The following is a 20,924-nucleotide window of genomic DNA, read 5'->3' as shown; positions in this document are numbered from 1 at the left end:
TACAACCCAAGACACACTTAGACACTTAGACTCTTGCTCTTCTCTTCTACTTCGCTATGCTTTCTTAGTTATCTTTTACACTTAGAGCCTTGCTCTATTTATACAATCCCATGGTCTGCAGACCATGGGTAGGCCGACATTACATTACAAGACTAGGGCGGACAACCCTATGACTCTATCATACATTTCACGCTCCACGCCCGCAATTCGCGAAGTCTTTACAACAATATTGGGTCAAAACTTGGGCTTTGAGCCCCAAAACATGCCTTGGGGGGATTCCATGCCCAATAGACCCCCAACACAAACATCGTGACTCACCCTCGAGTCACTTTGTCGGCACGGCAATCTTTGCACGGAGTCCCTCCAACTGTTCTCGAACTGTACTGAGGTCCACAACGCACTGAGTTGTTGCTTGCTGGATCTGCTGCATCCGCTGTTTTGAGACCTCTATGTCTGGGGTGCTTCTCTGCATTAATGTGTGCATCCCCTGTATGTGCGCGAGCTTTCCTTCGATGTTTTCCATGATAGTGAAGGCCTCGTCGATCCAAGGCTGAATGCATGCTTTGAGAACTGCCTCCTTGTGTCGTGCCATGTCCACCTGCTCCTTTAGTGCTTTGGCTTGCTGCATCCTCGCAAGCCTCTGGGTGAGGACTACTATCTACACAGTTCCTCGGACACTGTCGTATTGTTGTTGGAGTTCTTGCGCTTCTGTCTCCAAGCGTTGGATGTTGGGGTCCTCCTGCAGAGTTGTGAGGACCTCAAGTGCTTGTTCCAACATGTTGGTACAGTCTCGCACTGCACCTCCAATTTCCTCTAGTCCCGCTGTGATAGCGCTAGCACACTGTTCTCTGACTTTCGGGGGAGTGGATGGCTGCAACTTTAACCGTAGCTCAGCAATCTAAAGATTCAGCTCCAGCTGAACCTTTGTCGTTTCTTCCCGAGCCTCATGGACTCCTGCTGCTAGCCTGTGGATTTGCACCTCCATTGGTAGATCTGCTGGGATGGCCAGCTCTGGGACATTGCGGCAAGCGTTGCCTACCACCTGCACCAACTGTTGATTTTGCGACACCAATTCATCGCACTGCAAACTGATTTGTTCCATGTTTATCTTTTGCTCACTGAGGACTTGGATTGCGTGACTCTCCCTAGTGCGCAGCTCTGCTGTTATCCCATCCTGTAACAGATATAGTATCTCACGTGGAAGGGTAGCCAGATTAAGGCCAAGGCCTTTCATCATGCTAACCAAAAATCTATCGGCCTCATTCAATATCACTAGGGCCCCTTCCAGCAACACTATTGTGTTTGCCATCCGTGCGCGTAGCATCTGCTCTGCTGCCGAGGATCCTGCTGTGAGGTGGGTTGAAAGGGTACCCACCTAAGGGGGATGCACCTGTAACTCCTACAACTGTGCCCTGAGGGCCCCCAACACAGTCTGGTGCTCCTGCATAAAATCCTGAAGAGCCTCATTGGTGACATCGCGCATTGTCTTGCCGATGTCATGGAGATCACCCTTGGTTAGGGTGATCGGGTCAATGGCCAATTTCAAGGCCTTGACCTTCTTCCTTGGTCCTGTTCCCTATGTCATGTGTAGGTGCTTCAACTCTGTGGACACAGTCGCTAGGTCTGTGCTCCCTTCTGTTGTTTCTGCTTCCTCTGCTTGGCCCTCACTCGCCTTCATGATTGCTTCCTATGCTATTGTTGCTACTTATATGGCCTTTTTCTGCTTGGCGGCTTTATGTGTTGCTTCCTGCGCTGCCCATACCTCAGTTGCTACTATTTCCTTCCACCTTTTCTCAGCAAACTGTGTGATGTGCCGCTTGGCATCATCCTTCTTCTTCTATGCTACCGCCCTCTCGAGTTCTGCAAGATCTGGGGCGCGCCATCCCGGATGCCATGCCTCCAAGACAGTGAAAATGGTGTCGTTAGTGGCTACAACGGGTAGCTTTGTCCACTGCTTTGTCGGATCCTTTCGCGCCCTGATAAAGATGGTGTGCATGTCTACCTTGAATTCTGCAAAACTCTACAGACTGTTGTACACCATGGGCGACAAGCATGGCTTCCAGTTGATCCACATTCGGATGTTCATCTCCATGAGCACCCAGAATATTTTTCTATCACGTATCCTCTTCGCATCCTTCGTGGCCCAAAGCAGAGCGAACTTCGCGACCTCTGGTAAATCTCTATCAATTGTTGGGAATTGACTATCCTCCGGCAGTTCACATGCTACGAGCACTATCGGTAGCAACAACCACGCATAGTGGAAGGTTTTACCCTACTCCTGGGCTTCGCGACAATTCTTCAAGAATTCTGTACATAGGAATTCAGCACAGTTAAACTGGACCCCCTCCACGTACTGCTCGGCAAGTGTGATCACCGGTGCAGGTACCTCGTCTGCGCGGCACCTTCGCACGACTTTGTCGGCCAAGATTTGGGTTGCTACGTGTACTGCTTTATCCTTGATGTTGGAGATGGCGTAACCCCTATTCTTCTTCTCCAGGTTGTATATCATCTTCATGGCCACCGCTAGGGCCAAATCACTACCCTTCCCTTCTGATATGGTCGCGGGGTCCTTTCCTTTGTATGGTAGCTGGGAAATGTGATGAATTAGGCCTGTCGTGATGGGGATGGGCTCCTCTAGCCATATATACACATCATGCACCAGGAAAAGCAGCTGCCTGATGACGAAAATGGCTATTGGGGCGTGGTGGAAATGTGGCACCCATAGTAGGTTCAACAGCCCGACCTTTTCCACTCCGTGCAGCCACTTCTATGGCTCTAACGTTGTCACCACCCCCGTGGTGTTCTGCTTCATGAGGTTCCCGATCTCTAGGTGAGGGAACTTCTCGCGGTCAGCGAGGTCCCAATCTTCAAACTTCATGGTTGGCATGCGGCCCAGGTGCGTGCCTTCAAACACAATGCTGTCTGGGAGGAGCAGGGTCTGGAGTGAACTCTTGGTTTCGTCTAGGTCCTTGGGCACTTTGGCCTTCCCTTTTCAAGAGGCAACATATGCGGGAAGTTTTGTCGCAGAATGTGTAGGTTGAATATCCTCCTCCATACCTTCGTCTTCTTCCTTTACGATGATAAGGGCCTACAAATCTTCTTCTTCCTCAACTGTTTCTATTGTGACAGCTTTCCCCTTCTCCTCCATTGATAATTTTCTGCGCAGTAGGTTCCTCGGGGACACGCATATGAGAGACATTGCTTGCTTATCCTTCTTGGGTCTTGGCGTACGCAGTGATTTGGGGATCTCTGCCACAACCTCGGCACCCTCTGGAACATCCTCCACAATTAAGGCCTACGCGGCCTCACCAGTGGCTACCCCTTCTATTCGCAAACCATCCTTAGTTGTTGTCATTGTATCTGGGTCGTAATCTGTCACTCGAAAATTCAAGGGCTCAATCAACGCTCAGCTCACAATGCTCAGGGCTCTGCTCAATCGCTCAATTCTCAAATGGGCAAGTTTTGTTTGCTGGGTAGCCCTTCACATTTTAAAGTGCCTTTTGAATTTGACTTTGACTGTTCCCCCAATTCTGATTCATTAATGCATTCTTGGCGACATATTCTCCCAAATCTTGCCCATAAATTGCGTCTTAAATGTTCGTTGCCTGCTCCATTTTGCCTCAAGTCGATCATCCCATCGTGAACAGTGACTTCAACGTTCACTTTCTGGCCAATCCACGCGGCAACGCAGTCCCTCATGCGTGGTCGTGGACATTGTGACTCTCTACTTCTGCACGCATCTCCAACATCGTGCAGCTCCCAGGCAGGATAGTTTATAGTCCCGCGCTCCCTTCCAACTACCTGGAGCACTAAGATTATCCTTCCCTTGGCTAGTCAAGTGGTCGCACCACCCGTGTGGAGTGCCATCCTATCCTCCATCATAATTCTGGGAGAATCCCCACCTTCTATGGTTGCGCATTTCCTCATTTGCAACACGCTACCTTGGTCACTACGCTTAGCAATATGCGGTCCAAGCCGAGGCATCAGACTAACCAATTTACGATGATAGTTCTCAAACTTGTCAGTATGATCGTATGCACCTTGCCTTACCATCCTAGTTTTTTCGGCAAGAAACTCTTCCTTTATCTTGCCCTCCAGCTTCTTGACCTTAGTGTTCATCAAAGCGCTTTTTTCTCTTAATCGTACCCTTTAATTTTCAAGTTCGCGAAATCTAATGTTTCCCTGCTGGATTTCTTCCTCAAGGCTCATGTGTTCTATCTCTTGCGGCTGTGTCATTCCTTCTTTCTGGGATTCGCGAACCATTGTATCTATGGTTGTTGTCATGCGTAGACTAGGGTTTGCCTACTCCATAGGGATTACAGCATCAGCTTCATACTTCAGCATCGGAAGTGCCCGCGTGGTCAGAGTTTTGCACATGGTCCTATAATCCCATAGAACCATTAGTACACGCAAGTCCTAGTCAGTGCGTCTCACATGGTGGACCGTGTTCAGTACTTCACATACTTTGTCAAATGCTTCCATGTGGATAATCTTCGGCGTTCTTGGTTTTATTATACTTCGTCGTTTGTGCCATCACCTTTCCTACTCCTGCTTGTTGGTCTTGTTTCCTATCGCGACGACGATGTGCATTCATGTAGGTTGTGTACCATACGCCTTTACCCATCTGGAGAGGTGGGCGCACAGGCTGTTTCGTTCATCATACCCGCATTTCATCCTCATCTGAGCCTTTCCAAACCGTATGAGCATCATCCTTCTGCATTCACGCCAGTCCTCAAAACTTCTTTGATGCGTACTCCACCATTTTGCGAGCGTAACACGTAGTGCCCATTTCAGAGCATCAAAATGTTGTTGTTCTGGTACTTCTCTTTCAAACCTTTTCAAGAAATCATCCACCTCACTCAACCCGTCATACATAGGCAGATCTCTTATCTCTGTTGTCATGTAATGTAGTGATCTTACGATCATGTTACAAATGACCGTGGTTACCTCGTGTAACCGGTTCTGCCATCGTTCTATTTCCTCGTCTGAATCTAATGTGCAGAAGCTTTCGCACTCCCACGAAATCCTGCCATCCACTGTAGGATTCACCCAATCCTATTCCCGAGCAGTTATCTTGTAGATACAGTCTAGATCAGCGTCGCTCTCATCGTCATGCACTGGCTCTATGTAGCACAATCCTTCCGCAAGGTCTAAAGGTACCACTACGCGTGGTGACTTTTTCTCAAAAATCATCTTGCGCTTCTTTAGATTTATCACTCCATTCATGTCAGTGGCCCAATATATTCCCAGTAGCACGAGATAGGGATTACTTTCATCGACAATATCTATCACTTCGAAATCTGCAAGCGTGCTCGCACCTTTGATATCTACCGTTATTCCCTGCAATCTTCCCATTGGTAGGATCTTTTGTTGGTTCGCCATTCGCAATTGAATAGGAGACCATTGCAATGCGGGCCTGCCCATGCGCTCCCATGTCTGCTTTGGCAGGACGTTCGCGTTTGATCCTAGATCCAGAATCACTTGATCCATTTCATATTCCCTGATTTGCGCAGTCAATCTCATCTCCCTTCCTGTTCGCGTTGTGTGCTTCCCGAGCTTCCGGACTATGCACGGTTCTCCTGACCCAGCGCACCTAGTGATAAGTTCTCATAGTCCCTTCATATCCTTGCTGTCGCGCAGTAGCTTCATGCATGTCTCCAGAAAGGTAGTGAGAATTGATGGGTCCATCTCCGGTTCTAGTTTCTCTTTACTATCCGTGAAACTCTTCTTAGCTTTCGTGAATGTCTCCTTCGCGTGCTCCAAATCGAACTCTGGTTCCTTTGTTTGAGCCTTGCGAACCCAAGAACTCACTTCGAGCTACTTGTCCTTGTCATCTCCTTTCATGATACCACTTCGGAGCATGATGTGTACATTCGAGTCCTCCTCACATGGCTCAGACCTCATCATTTGCAGGTTCTAAGTTGGGGGAGGTTAGAGTGTTCCTTTATCGCGCAACCTTGCTATCAGTGTGGGGCAGTCCTCCATCTCATGATCAAACTGGGTACAATATAAACATGATGCTCTCGTCGGATTTGTACAATTGTGGGCATAATTCCCTGGCCCTCCACAATTATAACAAATCAGCTATCCGCGACCCCTTCCTGGTCCCATTCCACCTCGACCTCGTCCGCGCCCCTGAAATCCAGTGTGTCATCCCTGCATTTTGATCAAGGGCTCGCATTTTGTACTAAACTCTGTAGGTAGGATTCTGATCCATCATCAGTTCATAACTTCTACAGGTGCACTCATCATGGCCTACTGATCTACAGAAATTATAGAACAACTGTTGGGACATCTATGTATACTTTTGTAATAGGTGGCAGTTATCTGTAGCATGCTTCCCTCCTATCTGACAAATCGTGCACCATAATGCAGGCATCGCACTCGGTCTTGCTTGTGCCTCTAGTCTCAATGGCATTGGTCCTCCTGCAGCCAGGTAGTTCATGAAGACTCGACAATGGTCCTTGTCATGTCCCTCGGCTTTGCACTTTATGCACCATACCTCCTCGCGTGCCTCTGGGCGAGTTGTCCTGTCTTGTTTCAAACTATTCATTTCAAGACACAAATTTTTCAACTGCGCGTGGATCTATTGCACTCCTAGGTTAGGATCTTGTATCGGGGTCTCGTGCAGTCTCATTGCGATCTCCAAAGCTTCGGCCTGAGTGGATAGCTTCTGCTATGACAACGCGGTCCTTAGATGCGGCGTTAGTGACGCTACAAACCATGTGCGGTGCTGTCCATCTGTCAAGGTCAAGTTGGCTTCATGAATCATACCCTTCAGTCTCTGATCCAGCTCCTAGGGGGTCTCACCTGGAAGCATCACGATTTCCCTAAACTCGATAATCAACTGTGTCTCCAATTTTGGCCTGCTAAATTCCATTTTTAGCGCACCTTGGATATCGGTGATCTCGGTGTTTGGATTGTCATTGGAATGCTTAATGTACCATGTCAATGTACGATCCTGCAACGCACTTACCAGCATTTCCTTCTTTATATTGTCATTCATGACTCCTTGTTCTTCATTCCCTAATCCTTTGAACACCGGCTACTTTATTGCGCTCGCCATATTGAACTATGGTGGTGGCAGAGGTGGTGTGGGTGGAGATGGGGGTGAAGATGGTGAAACTGGTGGTGGTATAGGTGGGGGTGGTATGCATGGAATTTGCTTTCTTATTAAACTGATCGCACTTCTTGGTGAAACTTTCACGAGCTCTTCCTCGCTTTCTTGCTGAGGCGAAATCAAGGGGCTAGTTTCTATCTCTGCGCTACCTTCGTTTCTATAGATCCTCCCACTTCGCATAGCCCCAAACATAAATTTATTCGCATAACCCGCTTTTCACACAGTAGCATTTTAATCCAAGTGTTCAAAGATTTAACGTACTTACCTCGCAGTCCTTTGAGGAAGTGTCGTTCCGCTTCGCTGTAGATGACTGAAGTGTCTACCGCGAACTCGGTGATAAACCCTCCTATAACTTGATCAAGCCAATGGTCCACAACGTGCGCGATCTTATCTTCTGATGCTTCTAGTCTGCGCACCAACTCTGGAGTCCACACAATAGGTTTGTTGAGCCTACACCTTCCTTGACTGTCTGCTAGCTTCACGATCCACTCGTACAACTCAGATGGGAAGGATGCAAAGAAAATTTCATGGATTTTCGTATATAAGTAGTGCTCTAACCACTATTCCTTCGATACTCACGGATTCGTGATTTCCTTTGCCACAAACTCGTGAATCTTTTTGTCCAGCCACTCTTCAATTTCTTTCTTTGTCAGATTTCAATGACACGACATTAGACATCTCTAATGTAGATCTCAGTCCCAACAATGGAAGCATTTTTTGGATTGTTGGGGCCTGACCTAGGTTCAGAGGTGAATTAGCCAAACAAATCTCGGTACTACTGGCCCTTTTAGTAACAGTCCGTGGAGCGCGGACTGAGGTCTCACCCGAAGTAGTATGGGAGGGTGATAGAACTAGGTTTCCACACCCTGGAGATGTGTCATGAGTTCAAGTGGTTCGCGGTTTGACCCTATGTGCACGTTGCTACGCACACTTTCCCGTACCTCGCAGCCTGAGATGCTGCCTTTGTGCAACCCTACTTGGGGGCCAAATGTTGTTATTACCCAAGTCCTTACTAGTATGCCAATGTTAGTTGATTAGTGCGCAGTAAATAAATAGTATATTTGCAATTTATATCAAACTTGCATTAACCCAAGAACAGATACACCGAATTATGACAAAACTTCTCTTTATTATTTCTTCCTCAGTTATGGATCGACTCCACCCTGCGCACTCAGATGCAGGGGTCCGCACACTCAGTTGTAGACTACTAGGCCTCTGCGCACTCAGTTGCAGAGCCTTCTCCTACCCTACGACCCTGTTAGTGTCAGTCTTTGTAGCCTTCCTCCAGTGATCAAATATGCTCTTACAAAGTGGTCTCAGAGTGTCAAGGTCAAATTTTGCCATTTCAAAGAGTCTTCAAGCAAAATTTGGTCACTAGGCATTAGGTCTAGGGTTTGCTTTCACTCCTTCTAAAGTTGTACAAATGTCAGTCTATGTCATCATTCAGCTCAGTCTATCATAATTCATAGGGTTGTCATTATCATGTCAGTGTCTAATGAGTCTTTTTACACCTTGTTCATGCTTCAGTTGCACCTAGGCAAGGTTCATTTCCCTCTCCTAGGGTTTTGAAGGCAATTTCTCTTGGATGGTCAAATCATCGGAAAAACTTGTTTCCTGATGTTCATACACCTTCCCCTATCCTTAAAGTACCTTATCAAATGCTTCCCATCACTGAGATCCCCCAAATTCCTCATTTTTGCACAAACCCTAGTTTTTTGCTACAACTTGGCAATTTTCTAGGCTAGGCCTGTGTTTTTCCCTTTTGGACCCCTTCCCCTTGCTTGATCTCTAGATTTCCACTTTCCCCTGCTTCCTAACATCCCTCCCTACTTCCAAAAATTTCCCCAAGAATTTAGAAGCCCCTTATCCCCTTCATTTCGCTTCATTTCGACAAAATCCCTTGTTCCACACATCGAGATAAGTTTCACTCAAAAGATGTTTCGAAGCAATCAAAGATGAATTTTGAAAAAATGAGAGATTTTTTTATCCACAACATGCCAAAGAAGAAAAACCTCCTTCACTTTTTACACAGGTGTCATGGTTTTAGATAAATGTCAAAAATATTGTTGCCTCAGGAGAATCGAATGCACCTCTGAAGTGACCTTGGGAAAATCAAGTTTTCTCCTAGCATTGGTTGGCCAAATTACTTTCTTGATGAGTCAAATGATAACTAGACACAAATATCTTTCCAATGAGTTATCATGATCTCAATTTGGAGTTGAGGAAGGCATTCAAAAGTTGACTGCAACAGCACTCTGCCTTGAGGCAGCCTCATTTGGAACATTTTGACCAGTCTTGGTATATTTGATTTTTCACAAGTAAAATGAACTCCAATTTGAAAAATTCTAGTTGTGGTGGAAATTAGACTCAAATAAATTTCCAAAGAGCTATCTTGTGCCCAATTTGGACACCGGGAAGGCCTCCAAAAAGCATCTGAAAGTCGCGCTATGCGTAGGGCTCAGGCGCGCTACGCGTCAGGGTTTTGGCTCAACGCGTAGCGCGCCGCGCGCTACCCTTAAGTTGGGGAGGTCCAATTCAAGAAAGGTTTGCATTTTTGGATTTTTCATGATGAAATACACCTTCTCAGCCACTGCCAAGACATTTCATCAAGTTTTGGGCCCCCAAAAGGTCAAAAAACATGCAAAAAATGACCTCACTGCCCCTTTTTGGACACACAGGAAGCAGTCTTGGGAGATTTGATTTTTGGAGGGGCAAATGGGCACCAAATTGAGAAATTCCACTTGGGTTGGAAAATAGACATCCAGAAATTTCCAACAAGCCCACTTGTGCCTCATTTGGATGCCGAGAAGTGCCTCAAACGTGGCCTGAAAAGCGCGTTACGCGTTGAGAAATGGCGCGCTACGCGTTGGGAAAATTTGCCAGTTTTGCACCTTCAGCTCAGGAAAATGCAGCATTGACTAGTTTTGACTTTTTGGTGGGATTTTTCATCCTCTTTGATGTAATTGATGTAATTTCATGTTGACATGACACACTTTTACCTATTCTAGAAGATTCATTCATAAAATGGCAAACATTTAATGAATGAGTTGGTTTCCTAGCTTATAGAGGCAAGTTGTTTTGACTACCTAGATTGTAGTGCTTTGTTTAGAATTGGTTGAAACAGCTCCTAGGATGATGAGCTCGACCCCTAGAGGCTAGGTAATGGGTTGGCATGGTCTATATTATGTATTTTCTAAATCATTTTCATGGTTGGAGAGGTTGGACTCTTGAGGGATAAGCATAGACTGTATTACTCTTTGTATCTCTGCAATTTTGGCAAAGGAAAGACCAGGGTTTTGCAGCACTATTTGGGATTCCTGTGGTTATTTGTGTTGATGGTGTGTTTCTCTCATGTACTTGTAAGTTTGTTATGTGTATCATTTTCCTACTCTTCTCTTCTGCAAATTAAGTAAATGAAGTGTTAAGGTAGAATTCATGGTTTCTATGCTCTGCCTTTAAGTTTGCTTAATATTTATGTTTTCATCTGTTTAAGGAGAACTCCTGATGGTTTCTTGCTCCCCTTAGCTCCTCACTAGTCATTTCTATCCATTCACTTATTTCAAAGGCATCAAGGCAATCTCCTACCTTGCCCCAAAAATACCTCTGCAAAAACTGTGTCTCATCCCCGCACCCAAAATTGTCGTGCTCAGTTTTCCAACAAAACCCTAAAAATTTAAAATCAAACTTTCCCTATCAGTTTACTAGCCTAAAATCAGTGTTCTTTATTGGTCATCTCAACCCTTTGAAGACCTTTTGCCGAGATAGACCCGGAGAGAGCCCTCTCCTGTCCTCGTAGGGCTAGCTACGAGGCTAAGTGGTTTGATGTTGCCTTGGGTTTTGCCTTCCTCAGGCTTAGGCTAAATTCAAGCACTAACAGACCCAAGACACACTTAGACACTTAGACTCTTGCTCTTCTCTTCTACTTTGCTATGCTTTCTTAGTTATCTTTTACACTTAGAGCCTCGCTCTATTTATACAATCCCATGGTCCGCGGACCATGGGTAGGTCGAAATTACATTACAAGACTAGGGCAGACAACCCTGTGACTCTATCATACATTTCACGCTCTACGCCCACAATTCGCGGAGTCTTTACAACAATATTGGATCAAAACTTGGGCTTTGAGCCCCAAAACATGCCTTGGGGGGATTCCATGCCCAACAGTCCCCTGCATCATATTTCCATAAACACGTAATTGTTAGTGTATAAATAACATAAACAATACATCTATTACCTTATCTTATTATTCCAAGCATGTTGCCTTGCAACTGAACACATCCACGCCATCTCTCAAGGGACTCCAATCCTTTGACAGATCCACATGTAACTAAAGACTAGCTAATATAAATGTCAAGTACATTTTCATGGATCTAGCAGATATCCACATAATGTCAAACAAAATCAAGGTTAAGAAGACTTCTTGTATTCAAAGCACCTGTTTGTTTATAATTAGGGTTTCCAAACATAGCCAAAGGAATTCGTACCTAATTCCTTTCTTTTACCTTTACCCTACTGCAACTGAGTCTTATTATATATTGTCACGTCACCCAACTATTAGTTATATAAACACATCAATGATTACCTTGTCACCCTAATGCCAAGCATGTTTCCTAAAACTACTCACACATGTCAACCACATGTTCCAAATATGAAGACAATCATATCTATCAATTTGAAATCAACCTTTACCAAGACTAACAATCATGTTATAATCCATAGTCAACTGATAGTCATTAGACATAATGCTACAACTATCACCTACTATACTCAAGTACATGTCAATTGCCTCAACATATATGTGTTAGTAAAACCATCTTAAAGCAAGATCATTAGAACACATACTCATATTATGAAATTCATCAAACATTCAACCAACTTGCAAACATACCATGTTAAATAAATCAACTAGGAACCAAACACTCAAAGACCAAATAGACGTCATAATCAAACAACCAAGCACCAATTATACGACATAAGAAAACTCGTACCTTAGTGTATATCATGGGAGGCTATCTTGTCTATATAATAAAGCTAGGTTAGCACAATAGAACTTCACAACATATCAACTCAAACATAAATCATGATATCTATAACAGTAACTAGCTAACATGTTCATGTCATAAGCTCATAAGCATTTGTCATTCGTGCATAACAATCACATATTTACAATCAATCTAGATTAGTACAACACCATATCACAAATATGTCATCTCATACCTAAATATCGCAACCATAACCATCTGGATAAGTCAAACTAGGTTAACACAATACATACAACATCAATATATTCAACACGAACATAAACTTCACGCATATGACGAATCCAAATTACAACATCAATATCTCAATGAAATAACCCTAACCATCAAGTTAATAGCATATAACATCAATAAGCTATATATCATACTCATCAACAACATAAAACCCAATCTTCAAGCTAATTTTCATATAATAATAACAAGTTAACCTATAACATACTCATCAACAATATATCATATAACAAAATCATCAAGTTATCTAACCTAACCAACAATAGCAATGCTTACAACCACATGTTACTATCATTCTTGACTATCTGACTCATGTGCATATAACTACACTAATCAACTAGCATCTAGCATGTATGTAACCATAACATTAAAGTACATGTACATAAACCTAATGTATATAACCCTAATACATACTACAATCCTTAATCCACATACTTGCATGCCCAACATACAAACCTGTATGACGACATGCTCTCACCTCGAGGTCCAATGTTGCAACTTCACTTTGATGATCTGCATCTCCTACTTTAACTTATTCAACACATTAGTATCATAACATACCAATAGCACCATGATGACCTAAATTGCATACAATGACTTCACAAGGCATGTTTTACCTACTATTAAAACTATAACCAAGACCATACATGCATAACAATTGTATATAGACATATAACAAATAAGTACCAAACCATACACACATCATTCTAAATAGATTCCAGTCATCAATTTGTGACCACATCAAGTACACAAACCATGAACTCATGCATGACAACAACCATTACTCCATTGTATGCATTTCCACACGTAACCAACAGTGTGCATAAGTGTTGGCTTGAGGGGGCCTAACCCAGGTTCAGAGTTAATTAGCCAAACAAATCCCTACACTACTAAGCCTTTCGGCATCAGCCCGCGGAGCGCGAACTGAAGTCTCACCCGAAGCAGTATGGGGGGATGCTGGAACCAAGTTTCCGCACCCTAAGATGGTTGTGATGTCACTTGATTCCCTCTATCCCTGCCTTCACGCAGGTCACTTCGCTCTAGGGCTTGTAAGATGAGCCCTTTATCCTGTCCTTCAATACCTCCATGAAAGGGTGTGATCGACATTCACACAACCCTATCCTGTTGCTCAGGTACTTTCACGCTGCTATGGAAGCGTGCCATGCAGATTCCCAATTAGTCTAAGTGATTTTCTTATCTTATCAAATAATTAAAGTTAACACCGCATAAACAAATATCCTTGATCGCGTTCAATTATCTAATGTATTTGTATTTTTATTCATTCGCACATCGTATAAGCATAATAAAGGAAATTCATACATAACATATCAAGATGTAAAAATAGAAACAAGACATAGAAATTGCAGAATATCTTTCTTTATTAATATCTTCCAAGTGTTTACAGACTTTGTCCACCTGCGCACACAGCTGCAGGGGTCCACGCACTCAGCTGCAGACTTCTACCCTAAGCCTCTGCGCACTCAGTTGCAGAGCCTCTACCTACGCTACAACCTAAGACTTAGACTCCTTACTTTAGAGCTATGACTCTCTTACATTATTCATCATTCTATCTTCTCTCTAAAACTACTTAGAGCTTAGCTCTTTTTATACAATTCCATGGTCTGCAGACCATGGGTAGAACTCTTACAACCGACTTTACTTTACAAAACTAAGGGCAAACTACCCTTTATGACACATAACACCTTCACGCTCCGCGACCACAAAATGCGGAGACTTTACCATTTTATTACAAAATTTAACTCAAACATGGGCTTTTAGCCCCAAAACTGCCCTTAGGGGATCCCGCTCCCAATAGACCTCCAACACAAACATCGTGACTCGCCCTCGAGTCACACGGTAGGAACATAGATCTTTGTGCGATCACCATCCAGCTCAACCCGTATGACCGCTACCTCGGCTGTGCACTGAGTTGTCGCCTACTTCGCATCTTCCACTGTCTTCTCGGTCACTGCTCCTGCGCTGTCATCCTGAAGCTTTTGTTGTGTCACTTGTAGAGTCGCAAGCTTGCCTTCAATATTTCCTGTGACTATGTAAGCTTCCTCCAGCCAAGGCTTTAGTTGCACCTTCAGCATTTCTTCCTTGTGCAGCGTTGTGTCCACCTGCTCCTTCAGTTGCTTGGCCTCCTGTAGCTTGGATAGCCTCTGTGTCAGTGTGACGATTCGTGTTGTGCCCTTAACTTCATCGTAGCACTATTGTAGCTCGCGCACTTCTGTCTCTAGCCTTTGTATATTTGGGTCCTCCTGCAAGCTTGTCAGGACCTCAAATGATTGCTCGAACAACTACGTGCAGTCTACTATTACACTTTCCACCGCCGCGACTGCTTCTGTGACAGCAGTCGCCTACTATTCCTTTACTTCCGGCAATGTTGAAGGCTAGGCCCTCAACTACAGCTCTGTAATCTATAGGTTCAACTCCAGCTGAACCCGTGCCATCTCAATTCGAGTGTCGCGCACCCCTGTGGCCAATTTGTAGATGCGGATCTCGACTAGCTCCTCCTCTGGAATGGCCAACTCTGGGACCATTCTACATGCCTCCTCAATGACCTGCATGATCTTCTTGCTCTAGTTCATCGCCTCAGTCTCAACGACGATGGAAGCATTTCTCTGTAAGGCCATATGTTCATTGTTGATCCACTATTCGTTGATCACCTGGATGGCACAGTGCTCTCGAGCCCTCATTTCTGCAATTACTCGATCCTGCAAGAGGTGGAGTGCTTTGCGCAGAAGCGCTGCTAGGTTCAACCCAACTCCCTTCAAGGCGCTGATGGTGGGCCTGTCAACCTCAATGTCCATGGTAAGTGCTCCATCCGGTAGCACTATCGCACTGGAAGCCTTCATGCACAGCATATCGACAGCATCTAAAGTGTCACTGGCAAAACTGGTAGACACCGTACCAGCCTGCGACGTGCAGGTTTGCAACTCCTGTAACCCAGTATGGATAGCCCCTAGTATAATTTGTTGCTGCTGTTCAAATTGTTGGAGGGCCTCCGTGGTGACATCTCTGACTATGTCACCAATATCATCTAAGTCACACTCCGTCAATGTGATAGGGTCCAGAGAGGTCTTGGTCACCTTGGATTTCTTTCTAGACCCTCCCTTCTCTAGCTTTCTCGACCAACTGTGCCATCTTTAGCTTGGCCTCCTCCTTCTTCTTCTGCATGGCAGACTTGCTTCCACCCACTGCCAAGTTCATGGTAGTGCGCCACTCCACCAGCCATTGATCATGCACCGCATCAATGGCATCATTTGTGGCCAAATACGACAAGTCATACCACTTCTGCACAGGTTCCTTCCGCGCCATGATTGATACTATATGGAAATCAGCCTTAAACTCGGCATAGCTCTATAAGTTAGTGTACATCGTGGGCAACAATTACGGCTTGGGATTGATGGCCATCCTGGTATTCATCTCCATCAAGATCCAGAAGATCTTGTTGTCCCGAACTCGCTGCATATCCTTGGTCGCCCACAGTGAAGTGTACTTCGCTTCTTCAGGAAGGTCTGGCGTGACCAAAGGGAAACTGTTGTCTTCTGGTAGCTCCCATGCTACCAGCACAATTGACAGCAAGAGCCATGCATAGTGGAATGTCTTGCTTTTCTCTTATGCTTCGCGGCAGTTCACCAGGAACTCTCCATGAAGGTAGTCCGACTAGTTAAACTGGACTCCTTCTGCGCACTACTATGCGAGTGAGATGACAGGCGCTGGCACCTCGTCAGAGTGACACTTCCGCATCACCTTCCCTGAAACGATCTGCATTGCTACCTTCACAATGGGGTCGTAGATGCTAGAGATAGCGTACCTGCACAGCTTCTACACTAGCTTGAGTTTCTCCTTCATGGACTCTGCGAGAGCTTGCTTGCCACCTTTGCTGCCAAAGATCATCACCGGATTCTCACCTGTATACGACAGGCACGTTATTTGGTGAATTAACATATCTGTGATGGGTATCGGCTCCTCCATCCACAGACACCGATCATGCACCAAACACAACAGCTTCTTGATGACCAAAACTATCACCAGGGTACGGTTATAATGCGCCCCCCAGAGCAAGTTGAGAAATCCTGCCTTCTCTACTCCTTTGAGCCACCTTCGTGGTTCCAACATGGTCATTCCCATATTTGTGTCTATGATGCATCACATCAGTTGCTCATTCGCCAGGTGCGGGAACTTCTCGTGGTCTGCCAAGTCCCAGTCTTCAAGCTTCAGTATCGGCACCCATGCCAAACATGGACTGTCGAAAACAATTTCATCCGGTAGCAGAGGGGTTTGTAGGGGAGTCTTACTCTCATCAATGTCCTTTGGGACCTTGGACTTAGGCTTCCGCGAAGGGACATACTTCATCAACTGTGTAATAGGGTTCGCACCCTCAGTTTCAACCTCCTCTACTTCCATTCCTACATCCTCATCATTCATCGGGATGTCTTTGATATCTTCCTCCTCGGCTTCTAGGATTATAGCTTTGCCTTTCTCTTGTGTAGTGAGCTTTGGTGGGTTTCGCCTTGGAGAGGTGCACACCGGTATGGCAGGCTACTTGCCATTCTTGTCCTTCATGGTTTCCTTGGTTGGGGTTAGCTTCGGTCTTGGCGTTCTCGGTGACTTAGGGACCTCTGCCAATACTTCTGCTACTTCCATAGCAATTACTTCTGCTTCTATGTCCTTTCTTGTGCCAGCTTCTCTACTACTTTCCTGGTATGGATAACTTCGGGGGGTGCTGACATAACACTCTCTATCAATGCTCGCAATGTCTCGGGCAAGTTCACAAATGCAGAAGTCTGTTTGAGAGCCTCGAAGAACTCTGGGTCCATAAGTGTATGTACAAACTTCTGTAGCAAGTGACAATTATCCGTGGCATGTTTTCTAGCTACCTCACAGATAGCGCACCATAATGTAGGCCCCGTGCTAGGTCTTGCTTGAGCTTCTGGCCTTAAAGGCATCGGTCCCCCTCCTATAATATAGTTCACAAAGATCAGGCAATGGTCCTTGTCATGCCCCTGACTCTCTCATTTCAAGCACCATACCTACTCGTGCACCTCTAGTTGAATCGTTCTATCCTGCTTCAGACTTTGCATCTCAAGGCACAAATTCTTCAACTGTGCATGGATCTGCTAAACTCCTAGATTTGCATCTTGCATCGAAGTTCCATGTAGTCTCATGGCAATCTCCAAGGCCTCCGCCTAAATGGTTATCTTCTACTGCGATAGCACAACCCTTAATTGTGGCAGGTTCGGAGCAACAAACCACTCGTGATGTTGCCCGTCTGTTAGGTTCATGTGGCTTCATAGATTGTACATTTCAACCTCTGATCTAGTTCCCAAGGCATCTCGCCTGGTTGCATCGCAATTTCTTTGAATCCCACAAACGACTACACCTCAGATTTGGGCCTATTGAATTCTTTATTCAGTGCAGTCTGGATGTCTGCCACTCTAGAATTCAAGTTATCATTAGAGTACTTAATAGACCAGGTTAGCGCGCGATCTTGCAGAGCACTAACCAGTGTCGCCTTCTTTATATGATAATCTGTAACACCTTGATCTTCCCATACTACCCTCACAAAAAACCAGAATTGGTCCGGGTCCTCATTTCCCAAGCCTTTGAACAAAGGCAGCTTCATTGTATTTGCCATATTGAACTGTGGTGGATGTGGCGGTGGTACGGGTGAATTTGGAGGCGATGGTGGTGAAGTCATAGGTGGTATCAGTGGAGGTGATATTCATGGGAATCCTTGTCTTATTAACTGAATAGCACTTCATGGAGAAACCTTCGATATCCCTTCCTTGTCACCTCGCGGAGGCGAAATCAATAGACTATACACCGGGACCCGGTTGTCCTTCATTCCTAAAAGTTTTTCCACTTCGCGTAGTTCCAAACTTCAACGTAGCTGCATAACCCATTTTTTGCACAATATCATTTTAATCCAGGTATTCAAAGATTTTACGTACTTACCTTGCAGTCCTTTGAAAAAGCGTCACTCCGCCTCAATGTAGTTGACTGAGGTGTCGACAGTGAATTCTATCACAAATCCTCCTATGACATGATCGAGCCAATGATCGGCAGCGCAGGCGATCTTATCCATAGATGCTTCTAATTTGTGTATTAGCTCTGGGGTCCAAACAATAGGACCGTCAAGTTTCCATCTTCCTTGGCTATCTGCTAGCTTCGCAATCCACTCTTATAGCTCAATAGGGAAGGAGCAGAAAAAGATCTCGTGGATCTTTGTATACAGGTATATGTCCAACCACTGTTCCTTTGTTAGTCACGGGTTTCTGTTCTCCTGCGCTGCAAATTCATGTATCTTCCTATCTAACCAATCTCTGATCTCCTTCTTAGATGGATTCCAGTGATACGATATCACACATCGCTTATGCAGATTCCAGTCCCGGCAACAGAATGATTTGTTGGCTTGAGGGGGCCTGACCCAGGTTCAGAGTTAATTAGCCAAAAAAATCCCTACACTACTATCCCTTTCAGCATCTGCCCGCGAAGCGCGGACTGAAGTCTCACCCAAAGTAGTATGGGGGGATGCTAGAACCAAGTTTCCACACCCTGAGATGGTTGTGATGTCGTTTGATTCCCTCTATCCTTGCCTTCACATAGGTCACTTCGCTCTAGGGCTTGCAAGACGAGCCCTTTATCCTGTCCTTCAATACCCTCGCGAAAGGGTGTGATCGACTTTTGCGTAGCCGTATCCTATTGCTCAGGTACTTTCACGCTGCTATGGCAGCATTCCGTGCAGATTCCCCAATTAGTCTAAATGATTTGCTTATCTTATCAAATAATTCAGGTTAACACCATGTAAATAGATATCCTTGATCATGTTCAATTATCCAATGTATTTGTATTCATTCACGCATCATATAAGCATAATAAAGGAAATTCATACATAACATATCAAGATGCAATAACAAAAAAAAGACACAGAAATTGCAGAATATATTTCTTTATTAATATCTTCCAAGTGTTTACAGACTTTTTCCACCCTGCACACACAGTTGCAAGGGTCCATGCACTTAGTTTTGTACTTCTACCCTAGGCCTCTGCACACTCAGCTGCAGAGCCTCTACCTATGTTACAACCCAAGACTTAGAATCCTTACTTCAGAGCTACGAATCTCTTAAATTATTCATCATTCTATCTTGTCTCTAAAACTACTTAGAGCTTAGCTCTTTTTATACAATCCCATGGTCCACAGACCATGGGTAGATCTCTTACAGTCGACTTTACTTTACAAAACTAAGGGCGGACTACCCTTTATGACACATAACACCTTCGCGCTCCATGACCACAAAATGCAGAGACTTTACTATTTTATTACAAAATTTAACTCAAACATGGGCTTTTAGCCCCAAAACTGCCCTTGGGGGATCTTGCTCCCAACAATAAGCAATGCCAAATTAACCACGCATATGCATAGACGCATGTAGTTGAACATAAGTGATCAATTCTTGTAATCAACCTACAAGACTAATAAATGTAATTCAAAATATTCAAGAATGTAATCTAAAATATAAGGATGTAAGTAGGTGACATAAAATCAACATATAAGCGACATGTAACCATATTCAACCAGTCACGTACTCATGACAAATGCATTTCACGAAATCAATATCAAATTCTCCATGATAACCATACTATAGCCCTAATCAATCATCAAGCAAATGTAACAAGCACATGAAATGCAAATGTAGGAGACACACATGCAACTGACATGCATGCATGACTAACACATTCAACCCCTCCAATTTATAAGTTAAACCTGGCTCTAATACCACTTTGTAACACCCTCCTCCCACATCCACCTAATTAACTAGCCAACTGGGGTAAAACATTGGACCAGAGGCTACTATGATCAGATTCGACATCCTATATGACCTTAAGAAAGTGGAATCAATGGAACATTACACCCAGTCATCCAACATCATCAACATAACCCTCATGAGACAAGTCAGCCACTCAAACAACTTGTCCCTAGGTCACACTGTTGTTTTGGACCTCTTAGGCCATAGTCACTCTCATGTTATGAGAAAGGGAGTGACTAGAAACCCAAAGTCGTTCTCATCAGCATGCCTTCCAGTGACTGTGGATGAAAGTTGCCAATTTTGTGCCAACAACCCCGGGATTTATGCCACTTTTTCAGTTCCAGAGCCCAGGCAACTACCCAGAATGGAATGATAGCTAAAAATCAATAAAATTATAGGGAAAAAATGATGCAAGAGCAATAATTTGATCAAGCCCTTAACTAGACCCCTACTAGCCATGACAGGAATTTCATCAAACATGTCACCAACATGTAACCTACAGGTGTAAACAACATAATTAAGTGTAGGGATATCATACTTGTCTAAGAATCGCTATGAACCATTGTTCCCTCATGCCAATTCTGCATTATCCTCTATTAGTTCATAAACACATTATCCATTCATATGCAAGTAAAACCATGCTAAGAGCCATACATAGTTGTTGTCATAAAATGTGCATATAACCAACATAATAAGCACAAAAATATCAGCCATCAA

Source organism: Pinus tabuliformis, chromosome X (genome assembly GCF_031772625.1).
Source record: "Pinus tabuliformis cultivar Carrire ecotype Pingquan chromosome X, CPIR1, whole genome shotgun sequence".
NCBI classification, from domain to species: Eukaryota; Viridiplantae; Streptophyta; class Pinopsida; order Pinales; family Pinaceae; genus Pinus; species Pinus tabuliformis.
Note: the sequence above shows the minus strand (reverse complement) of the source record.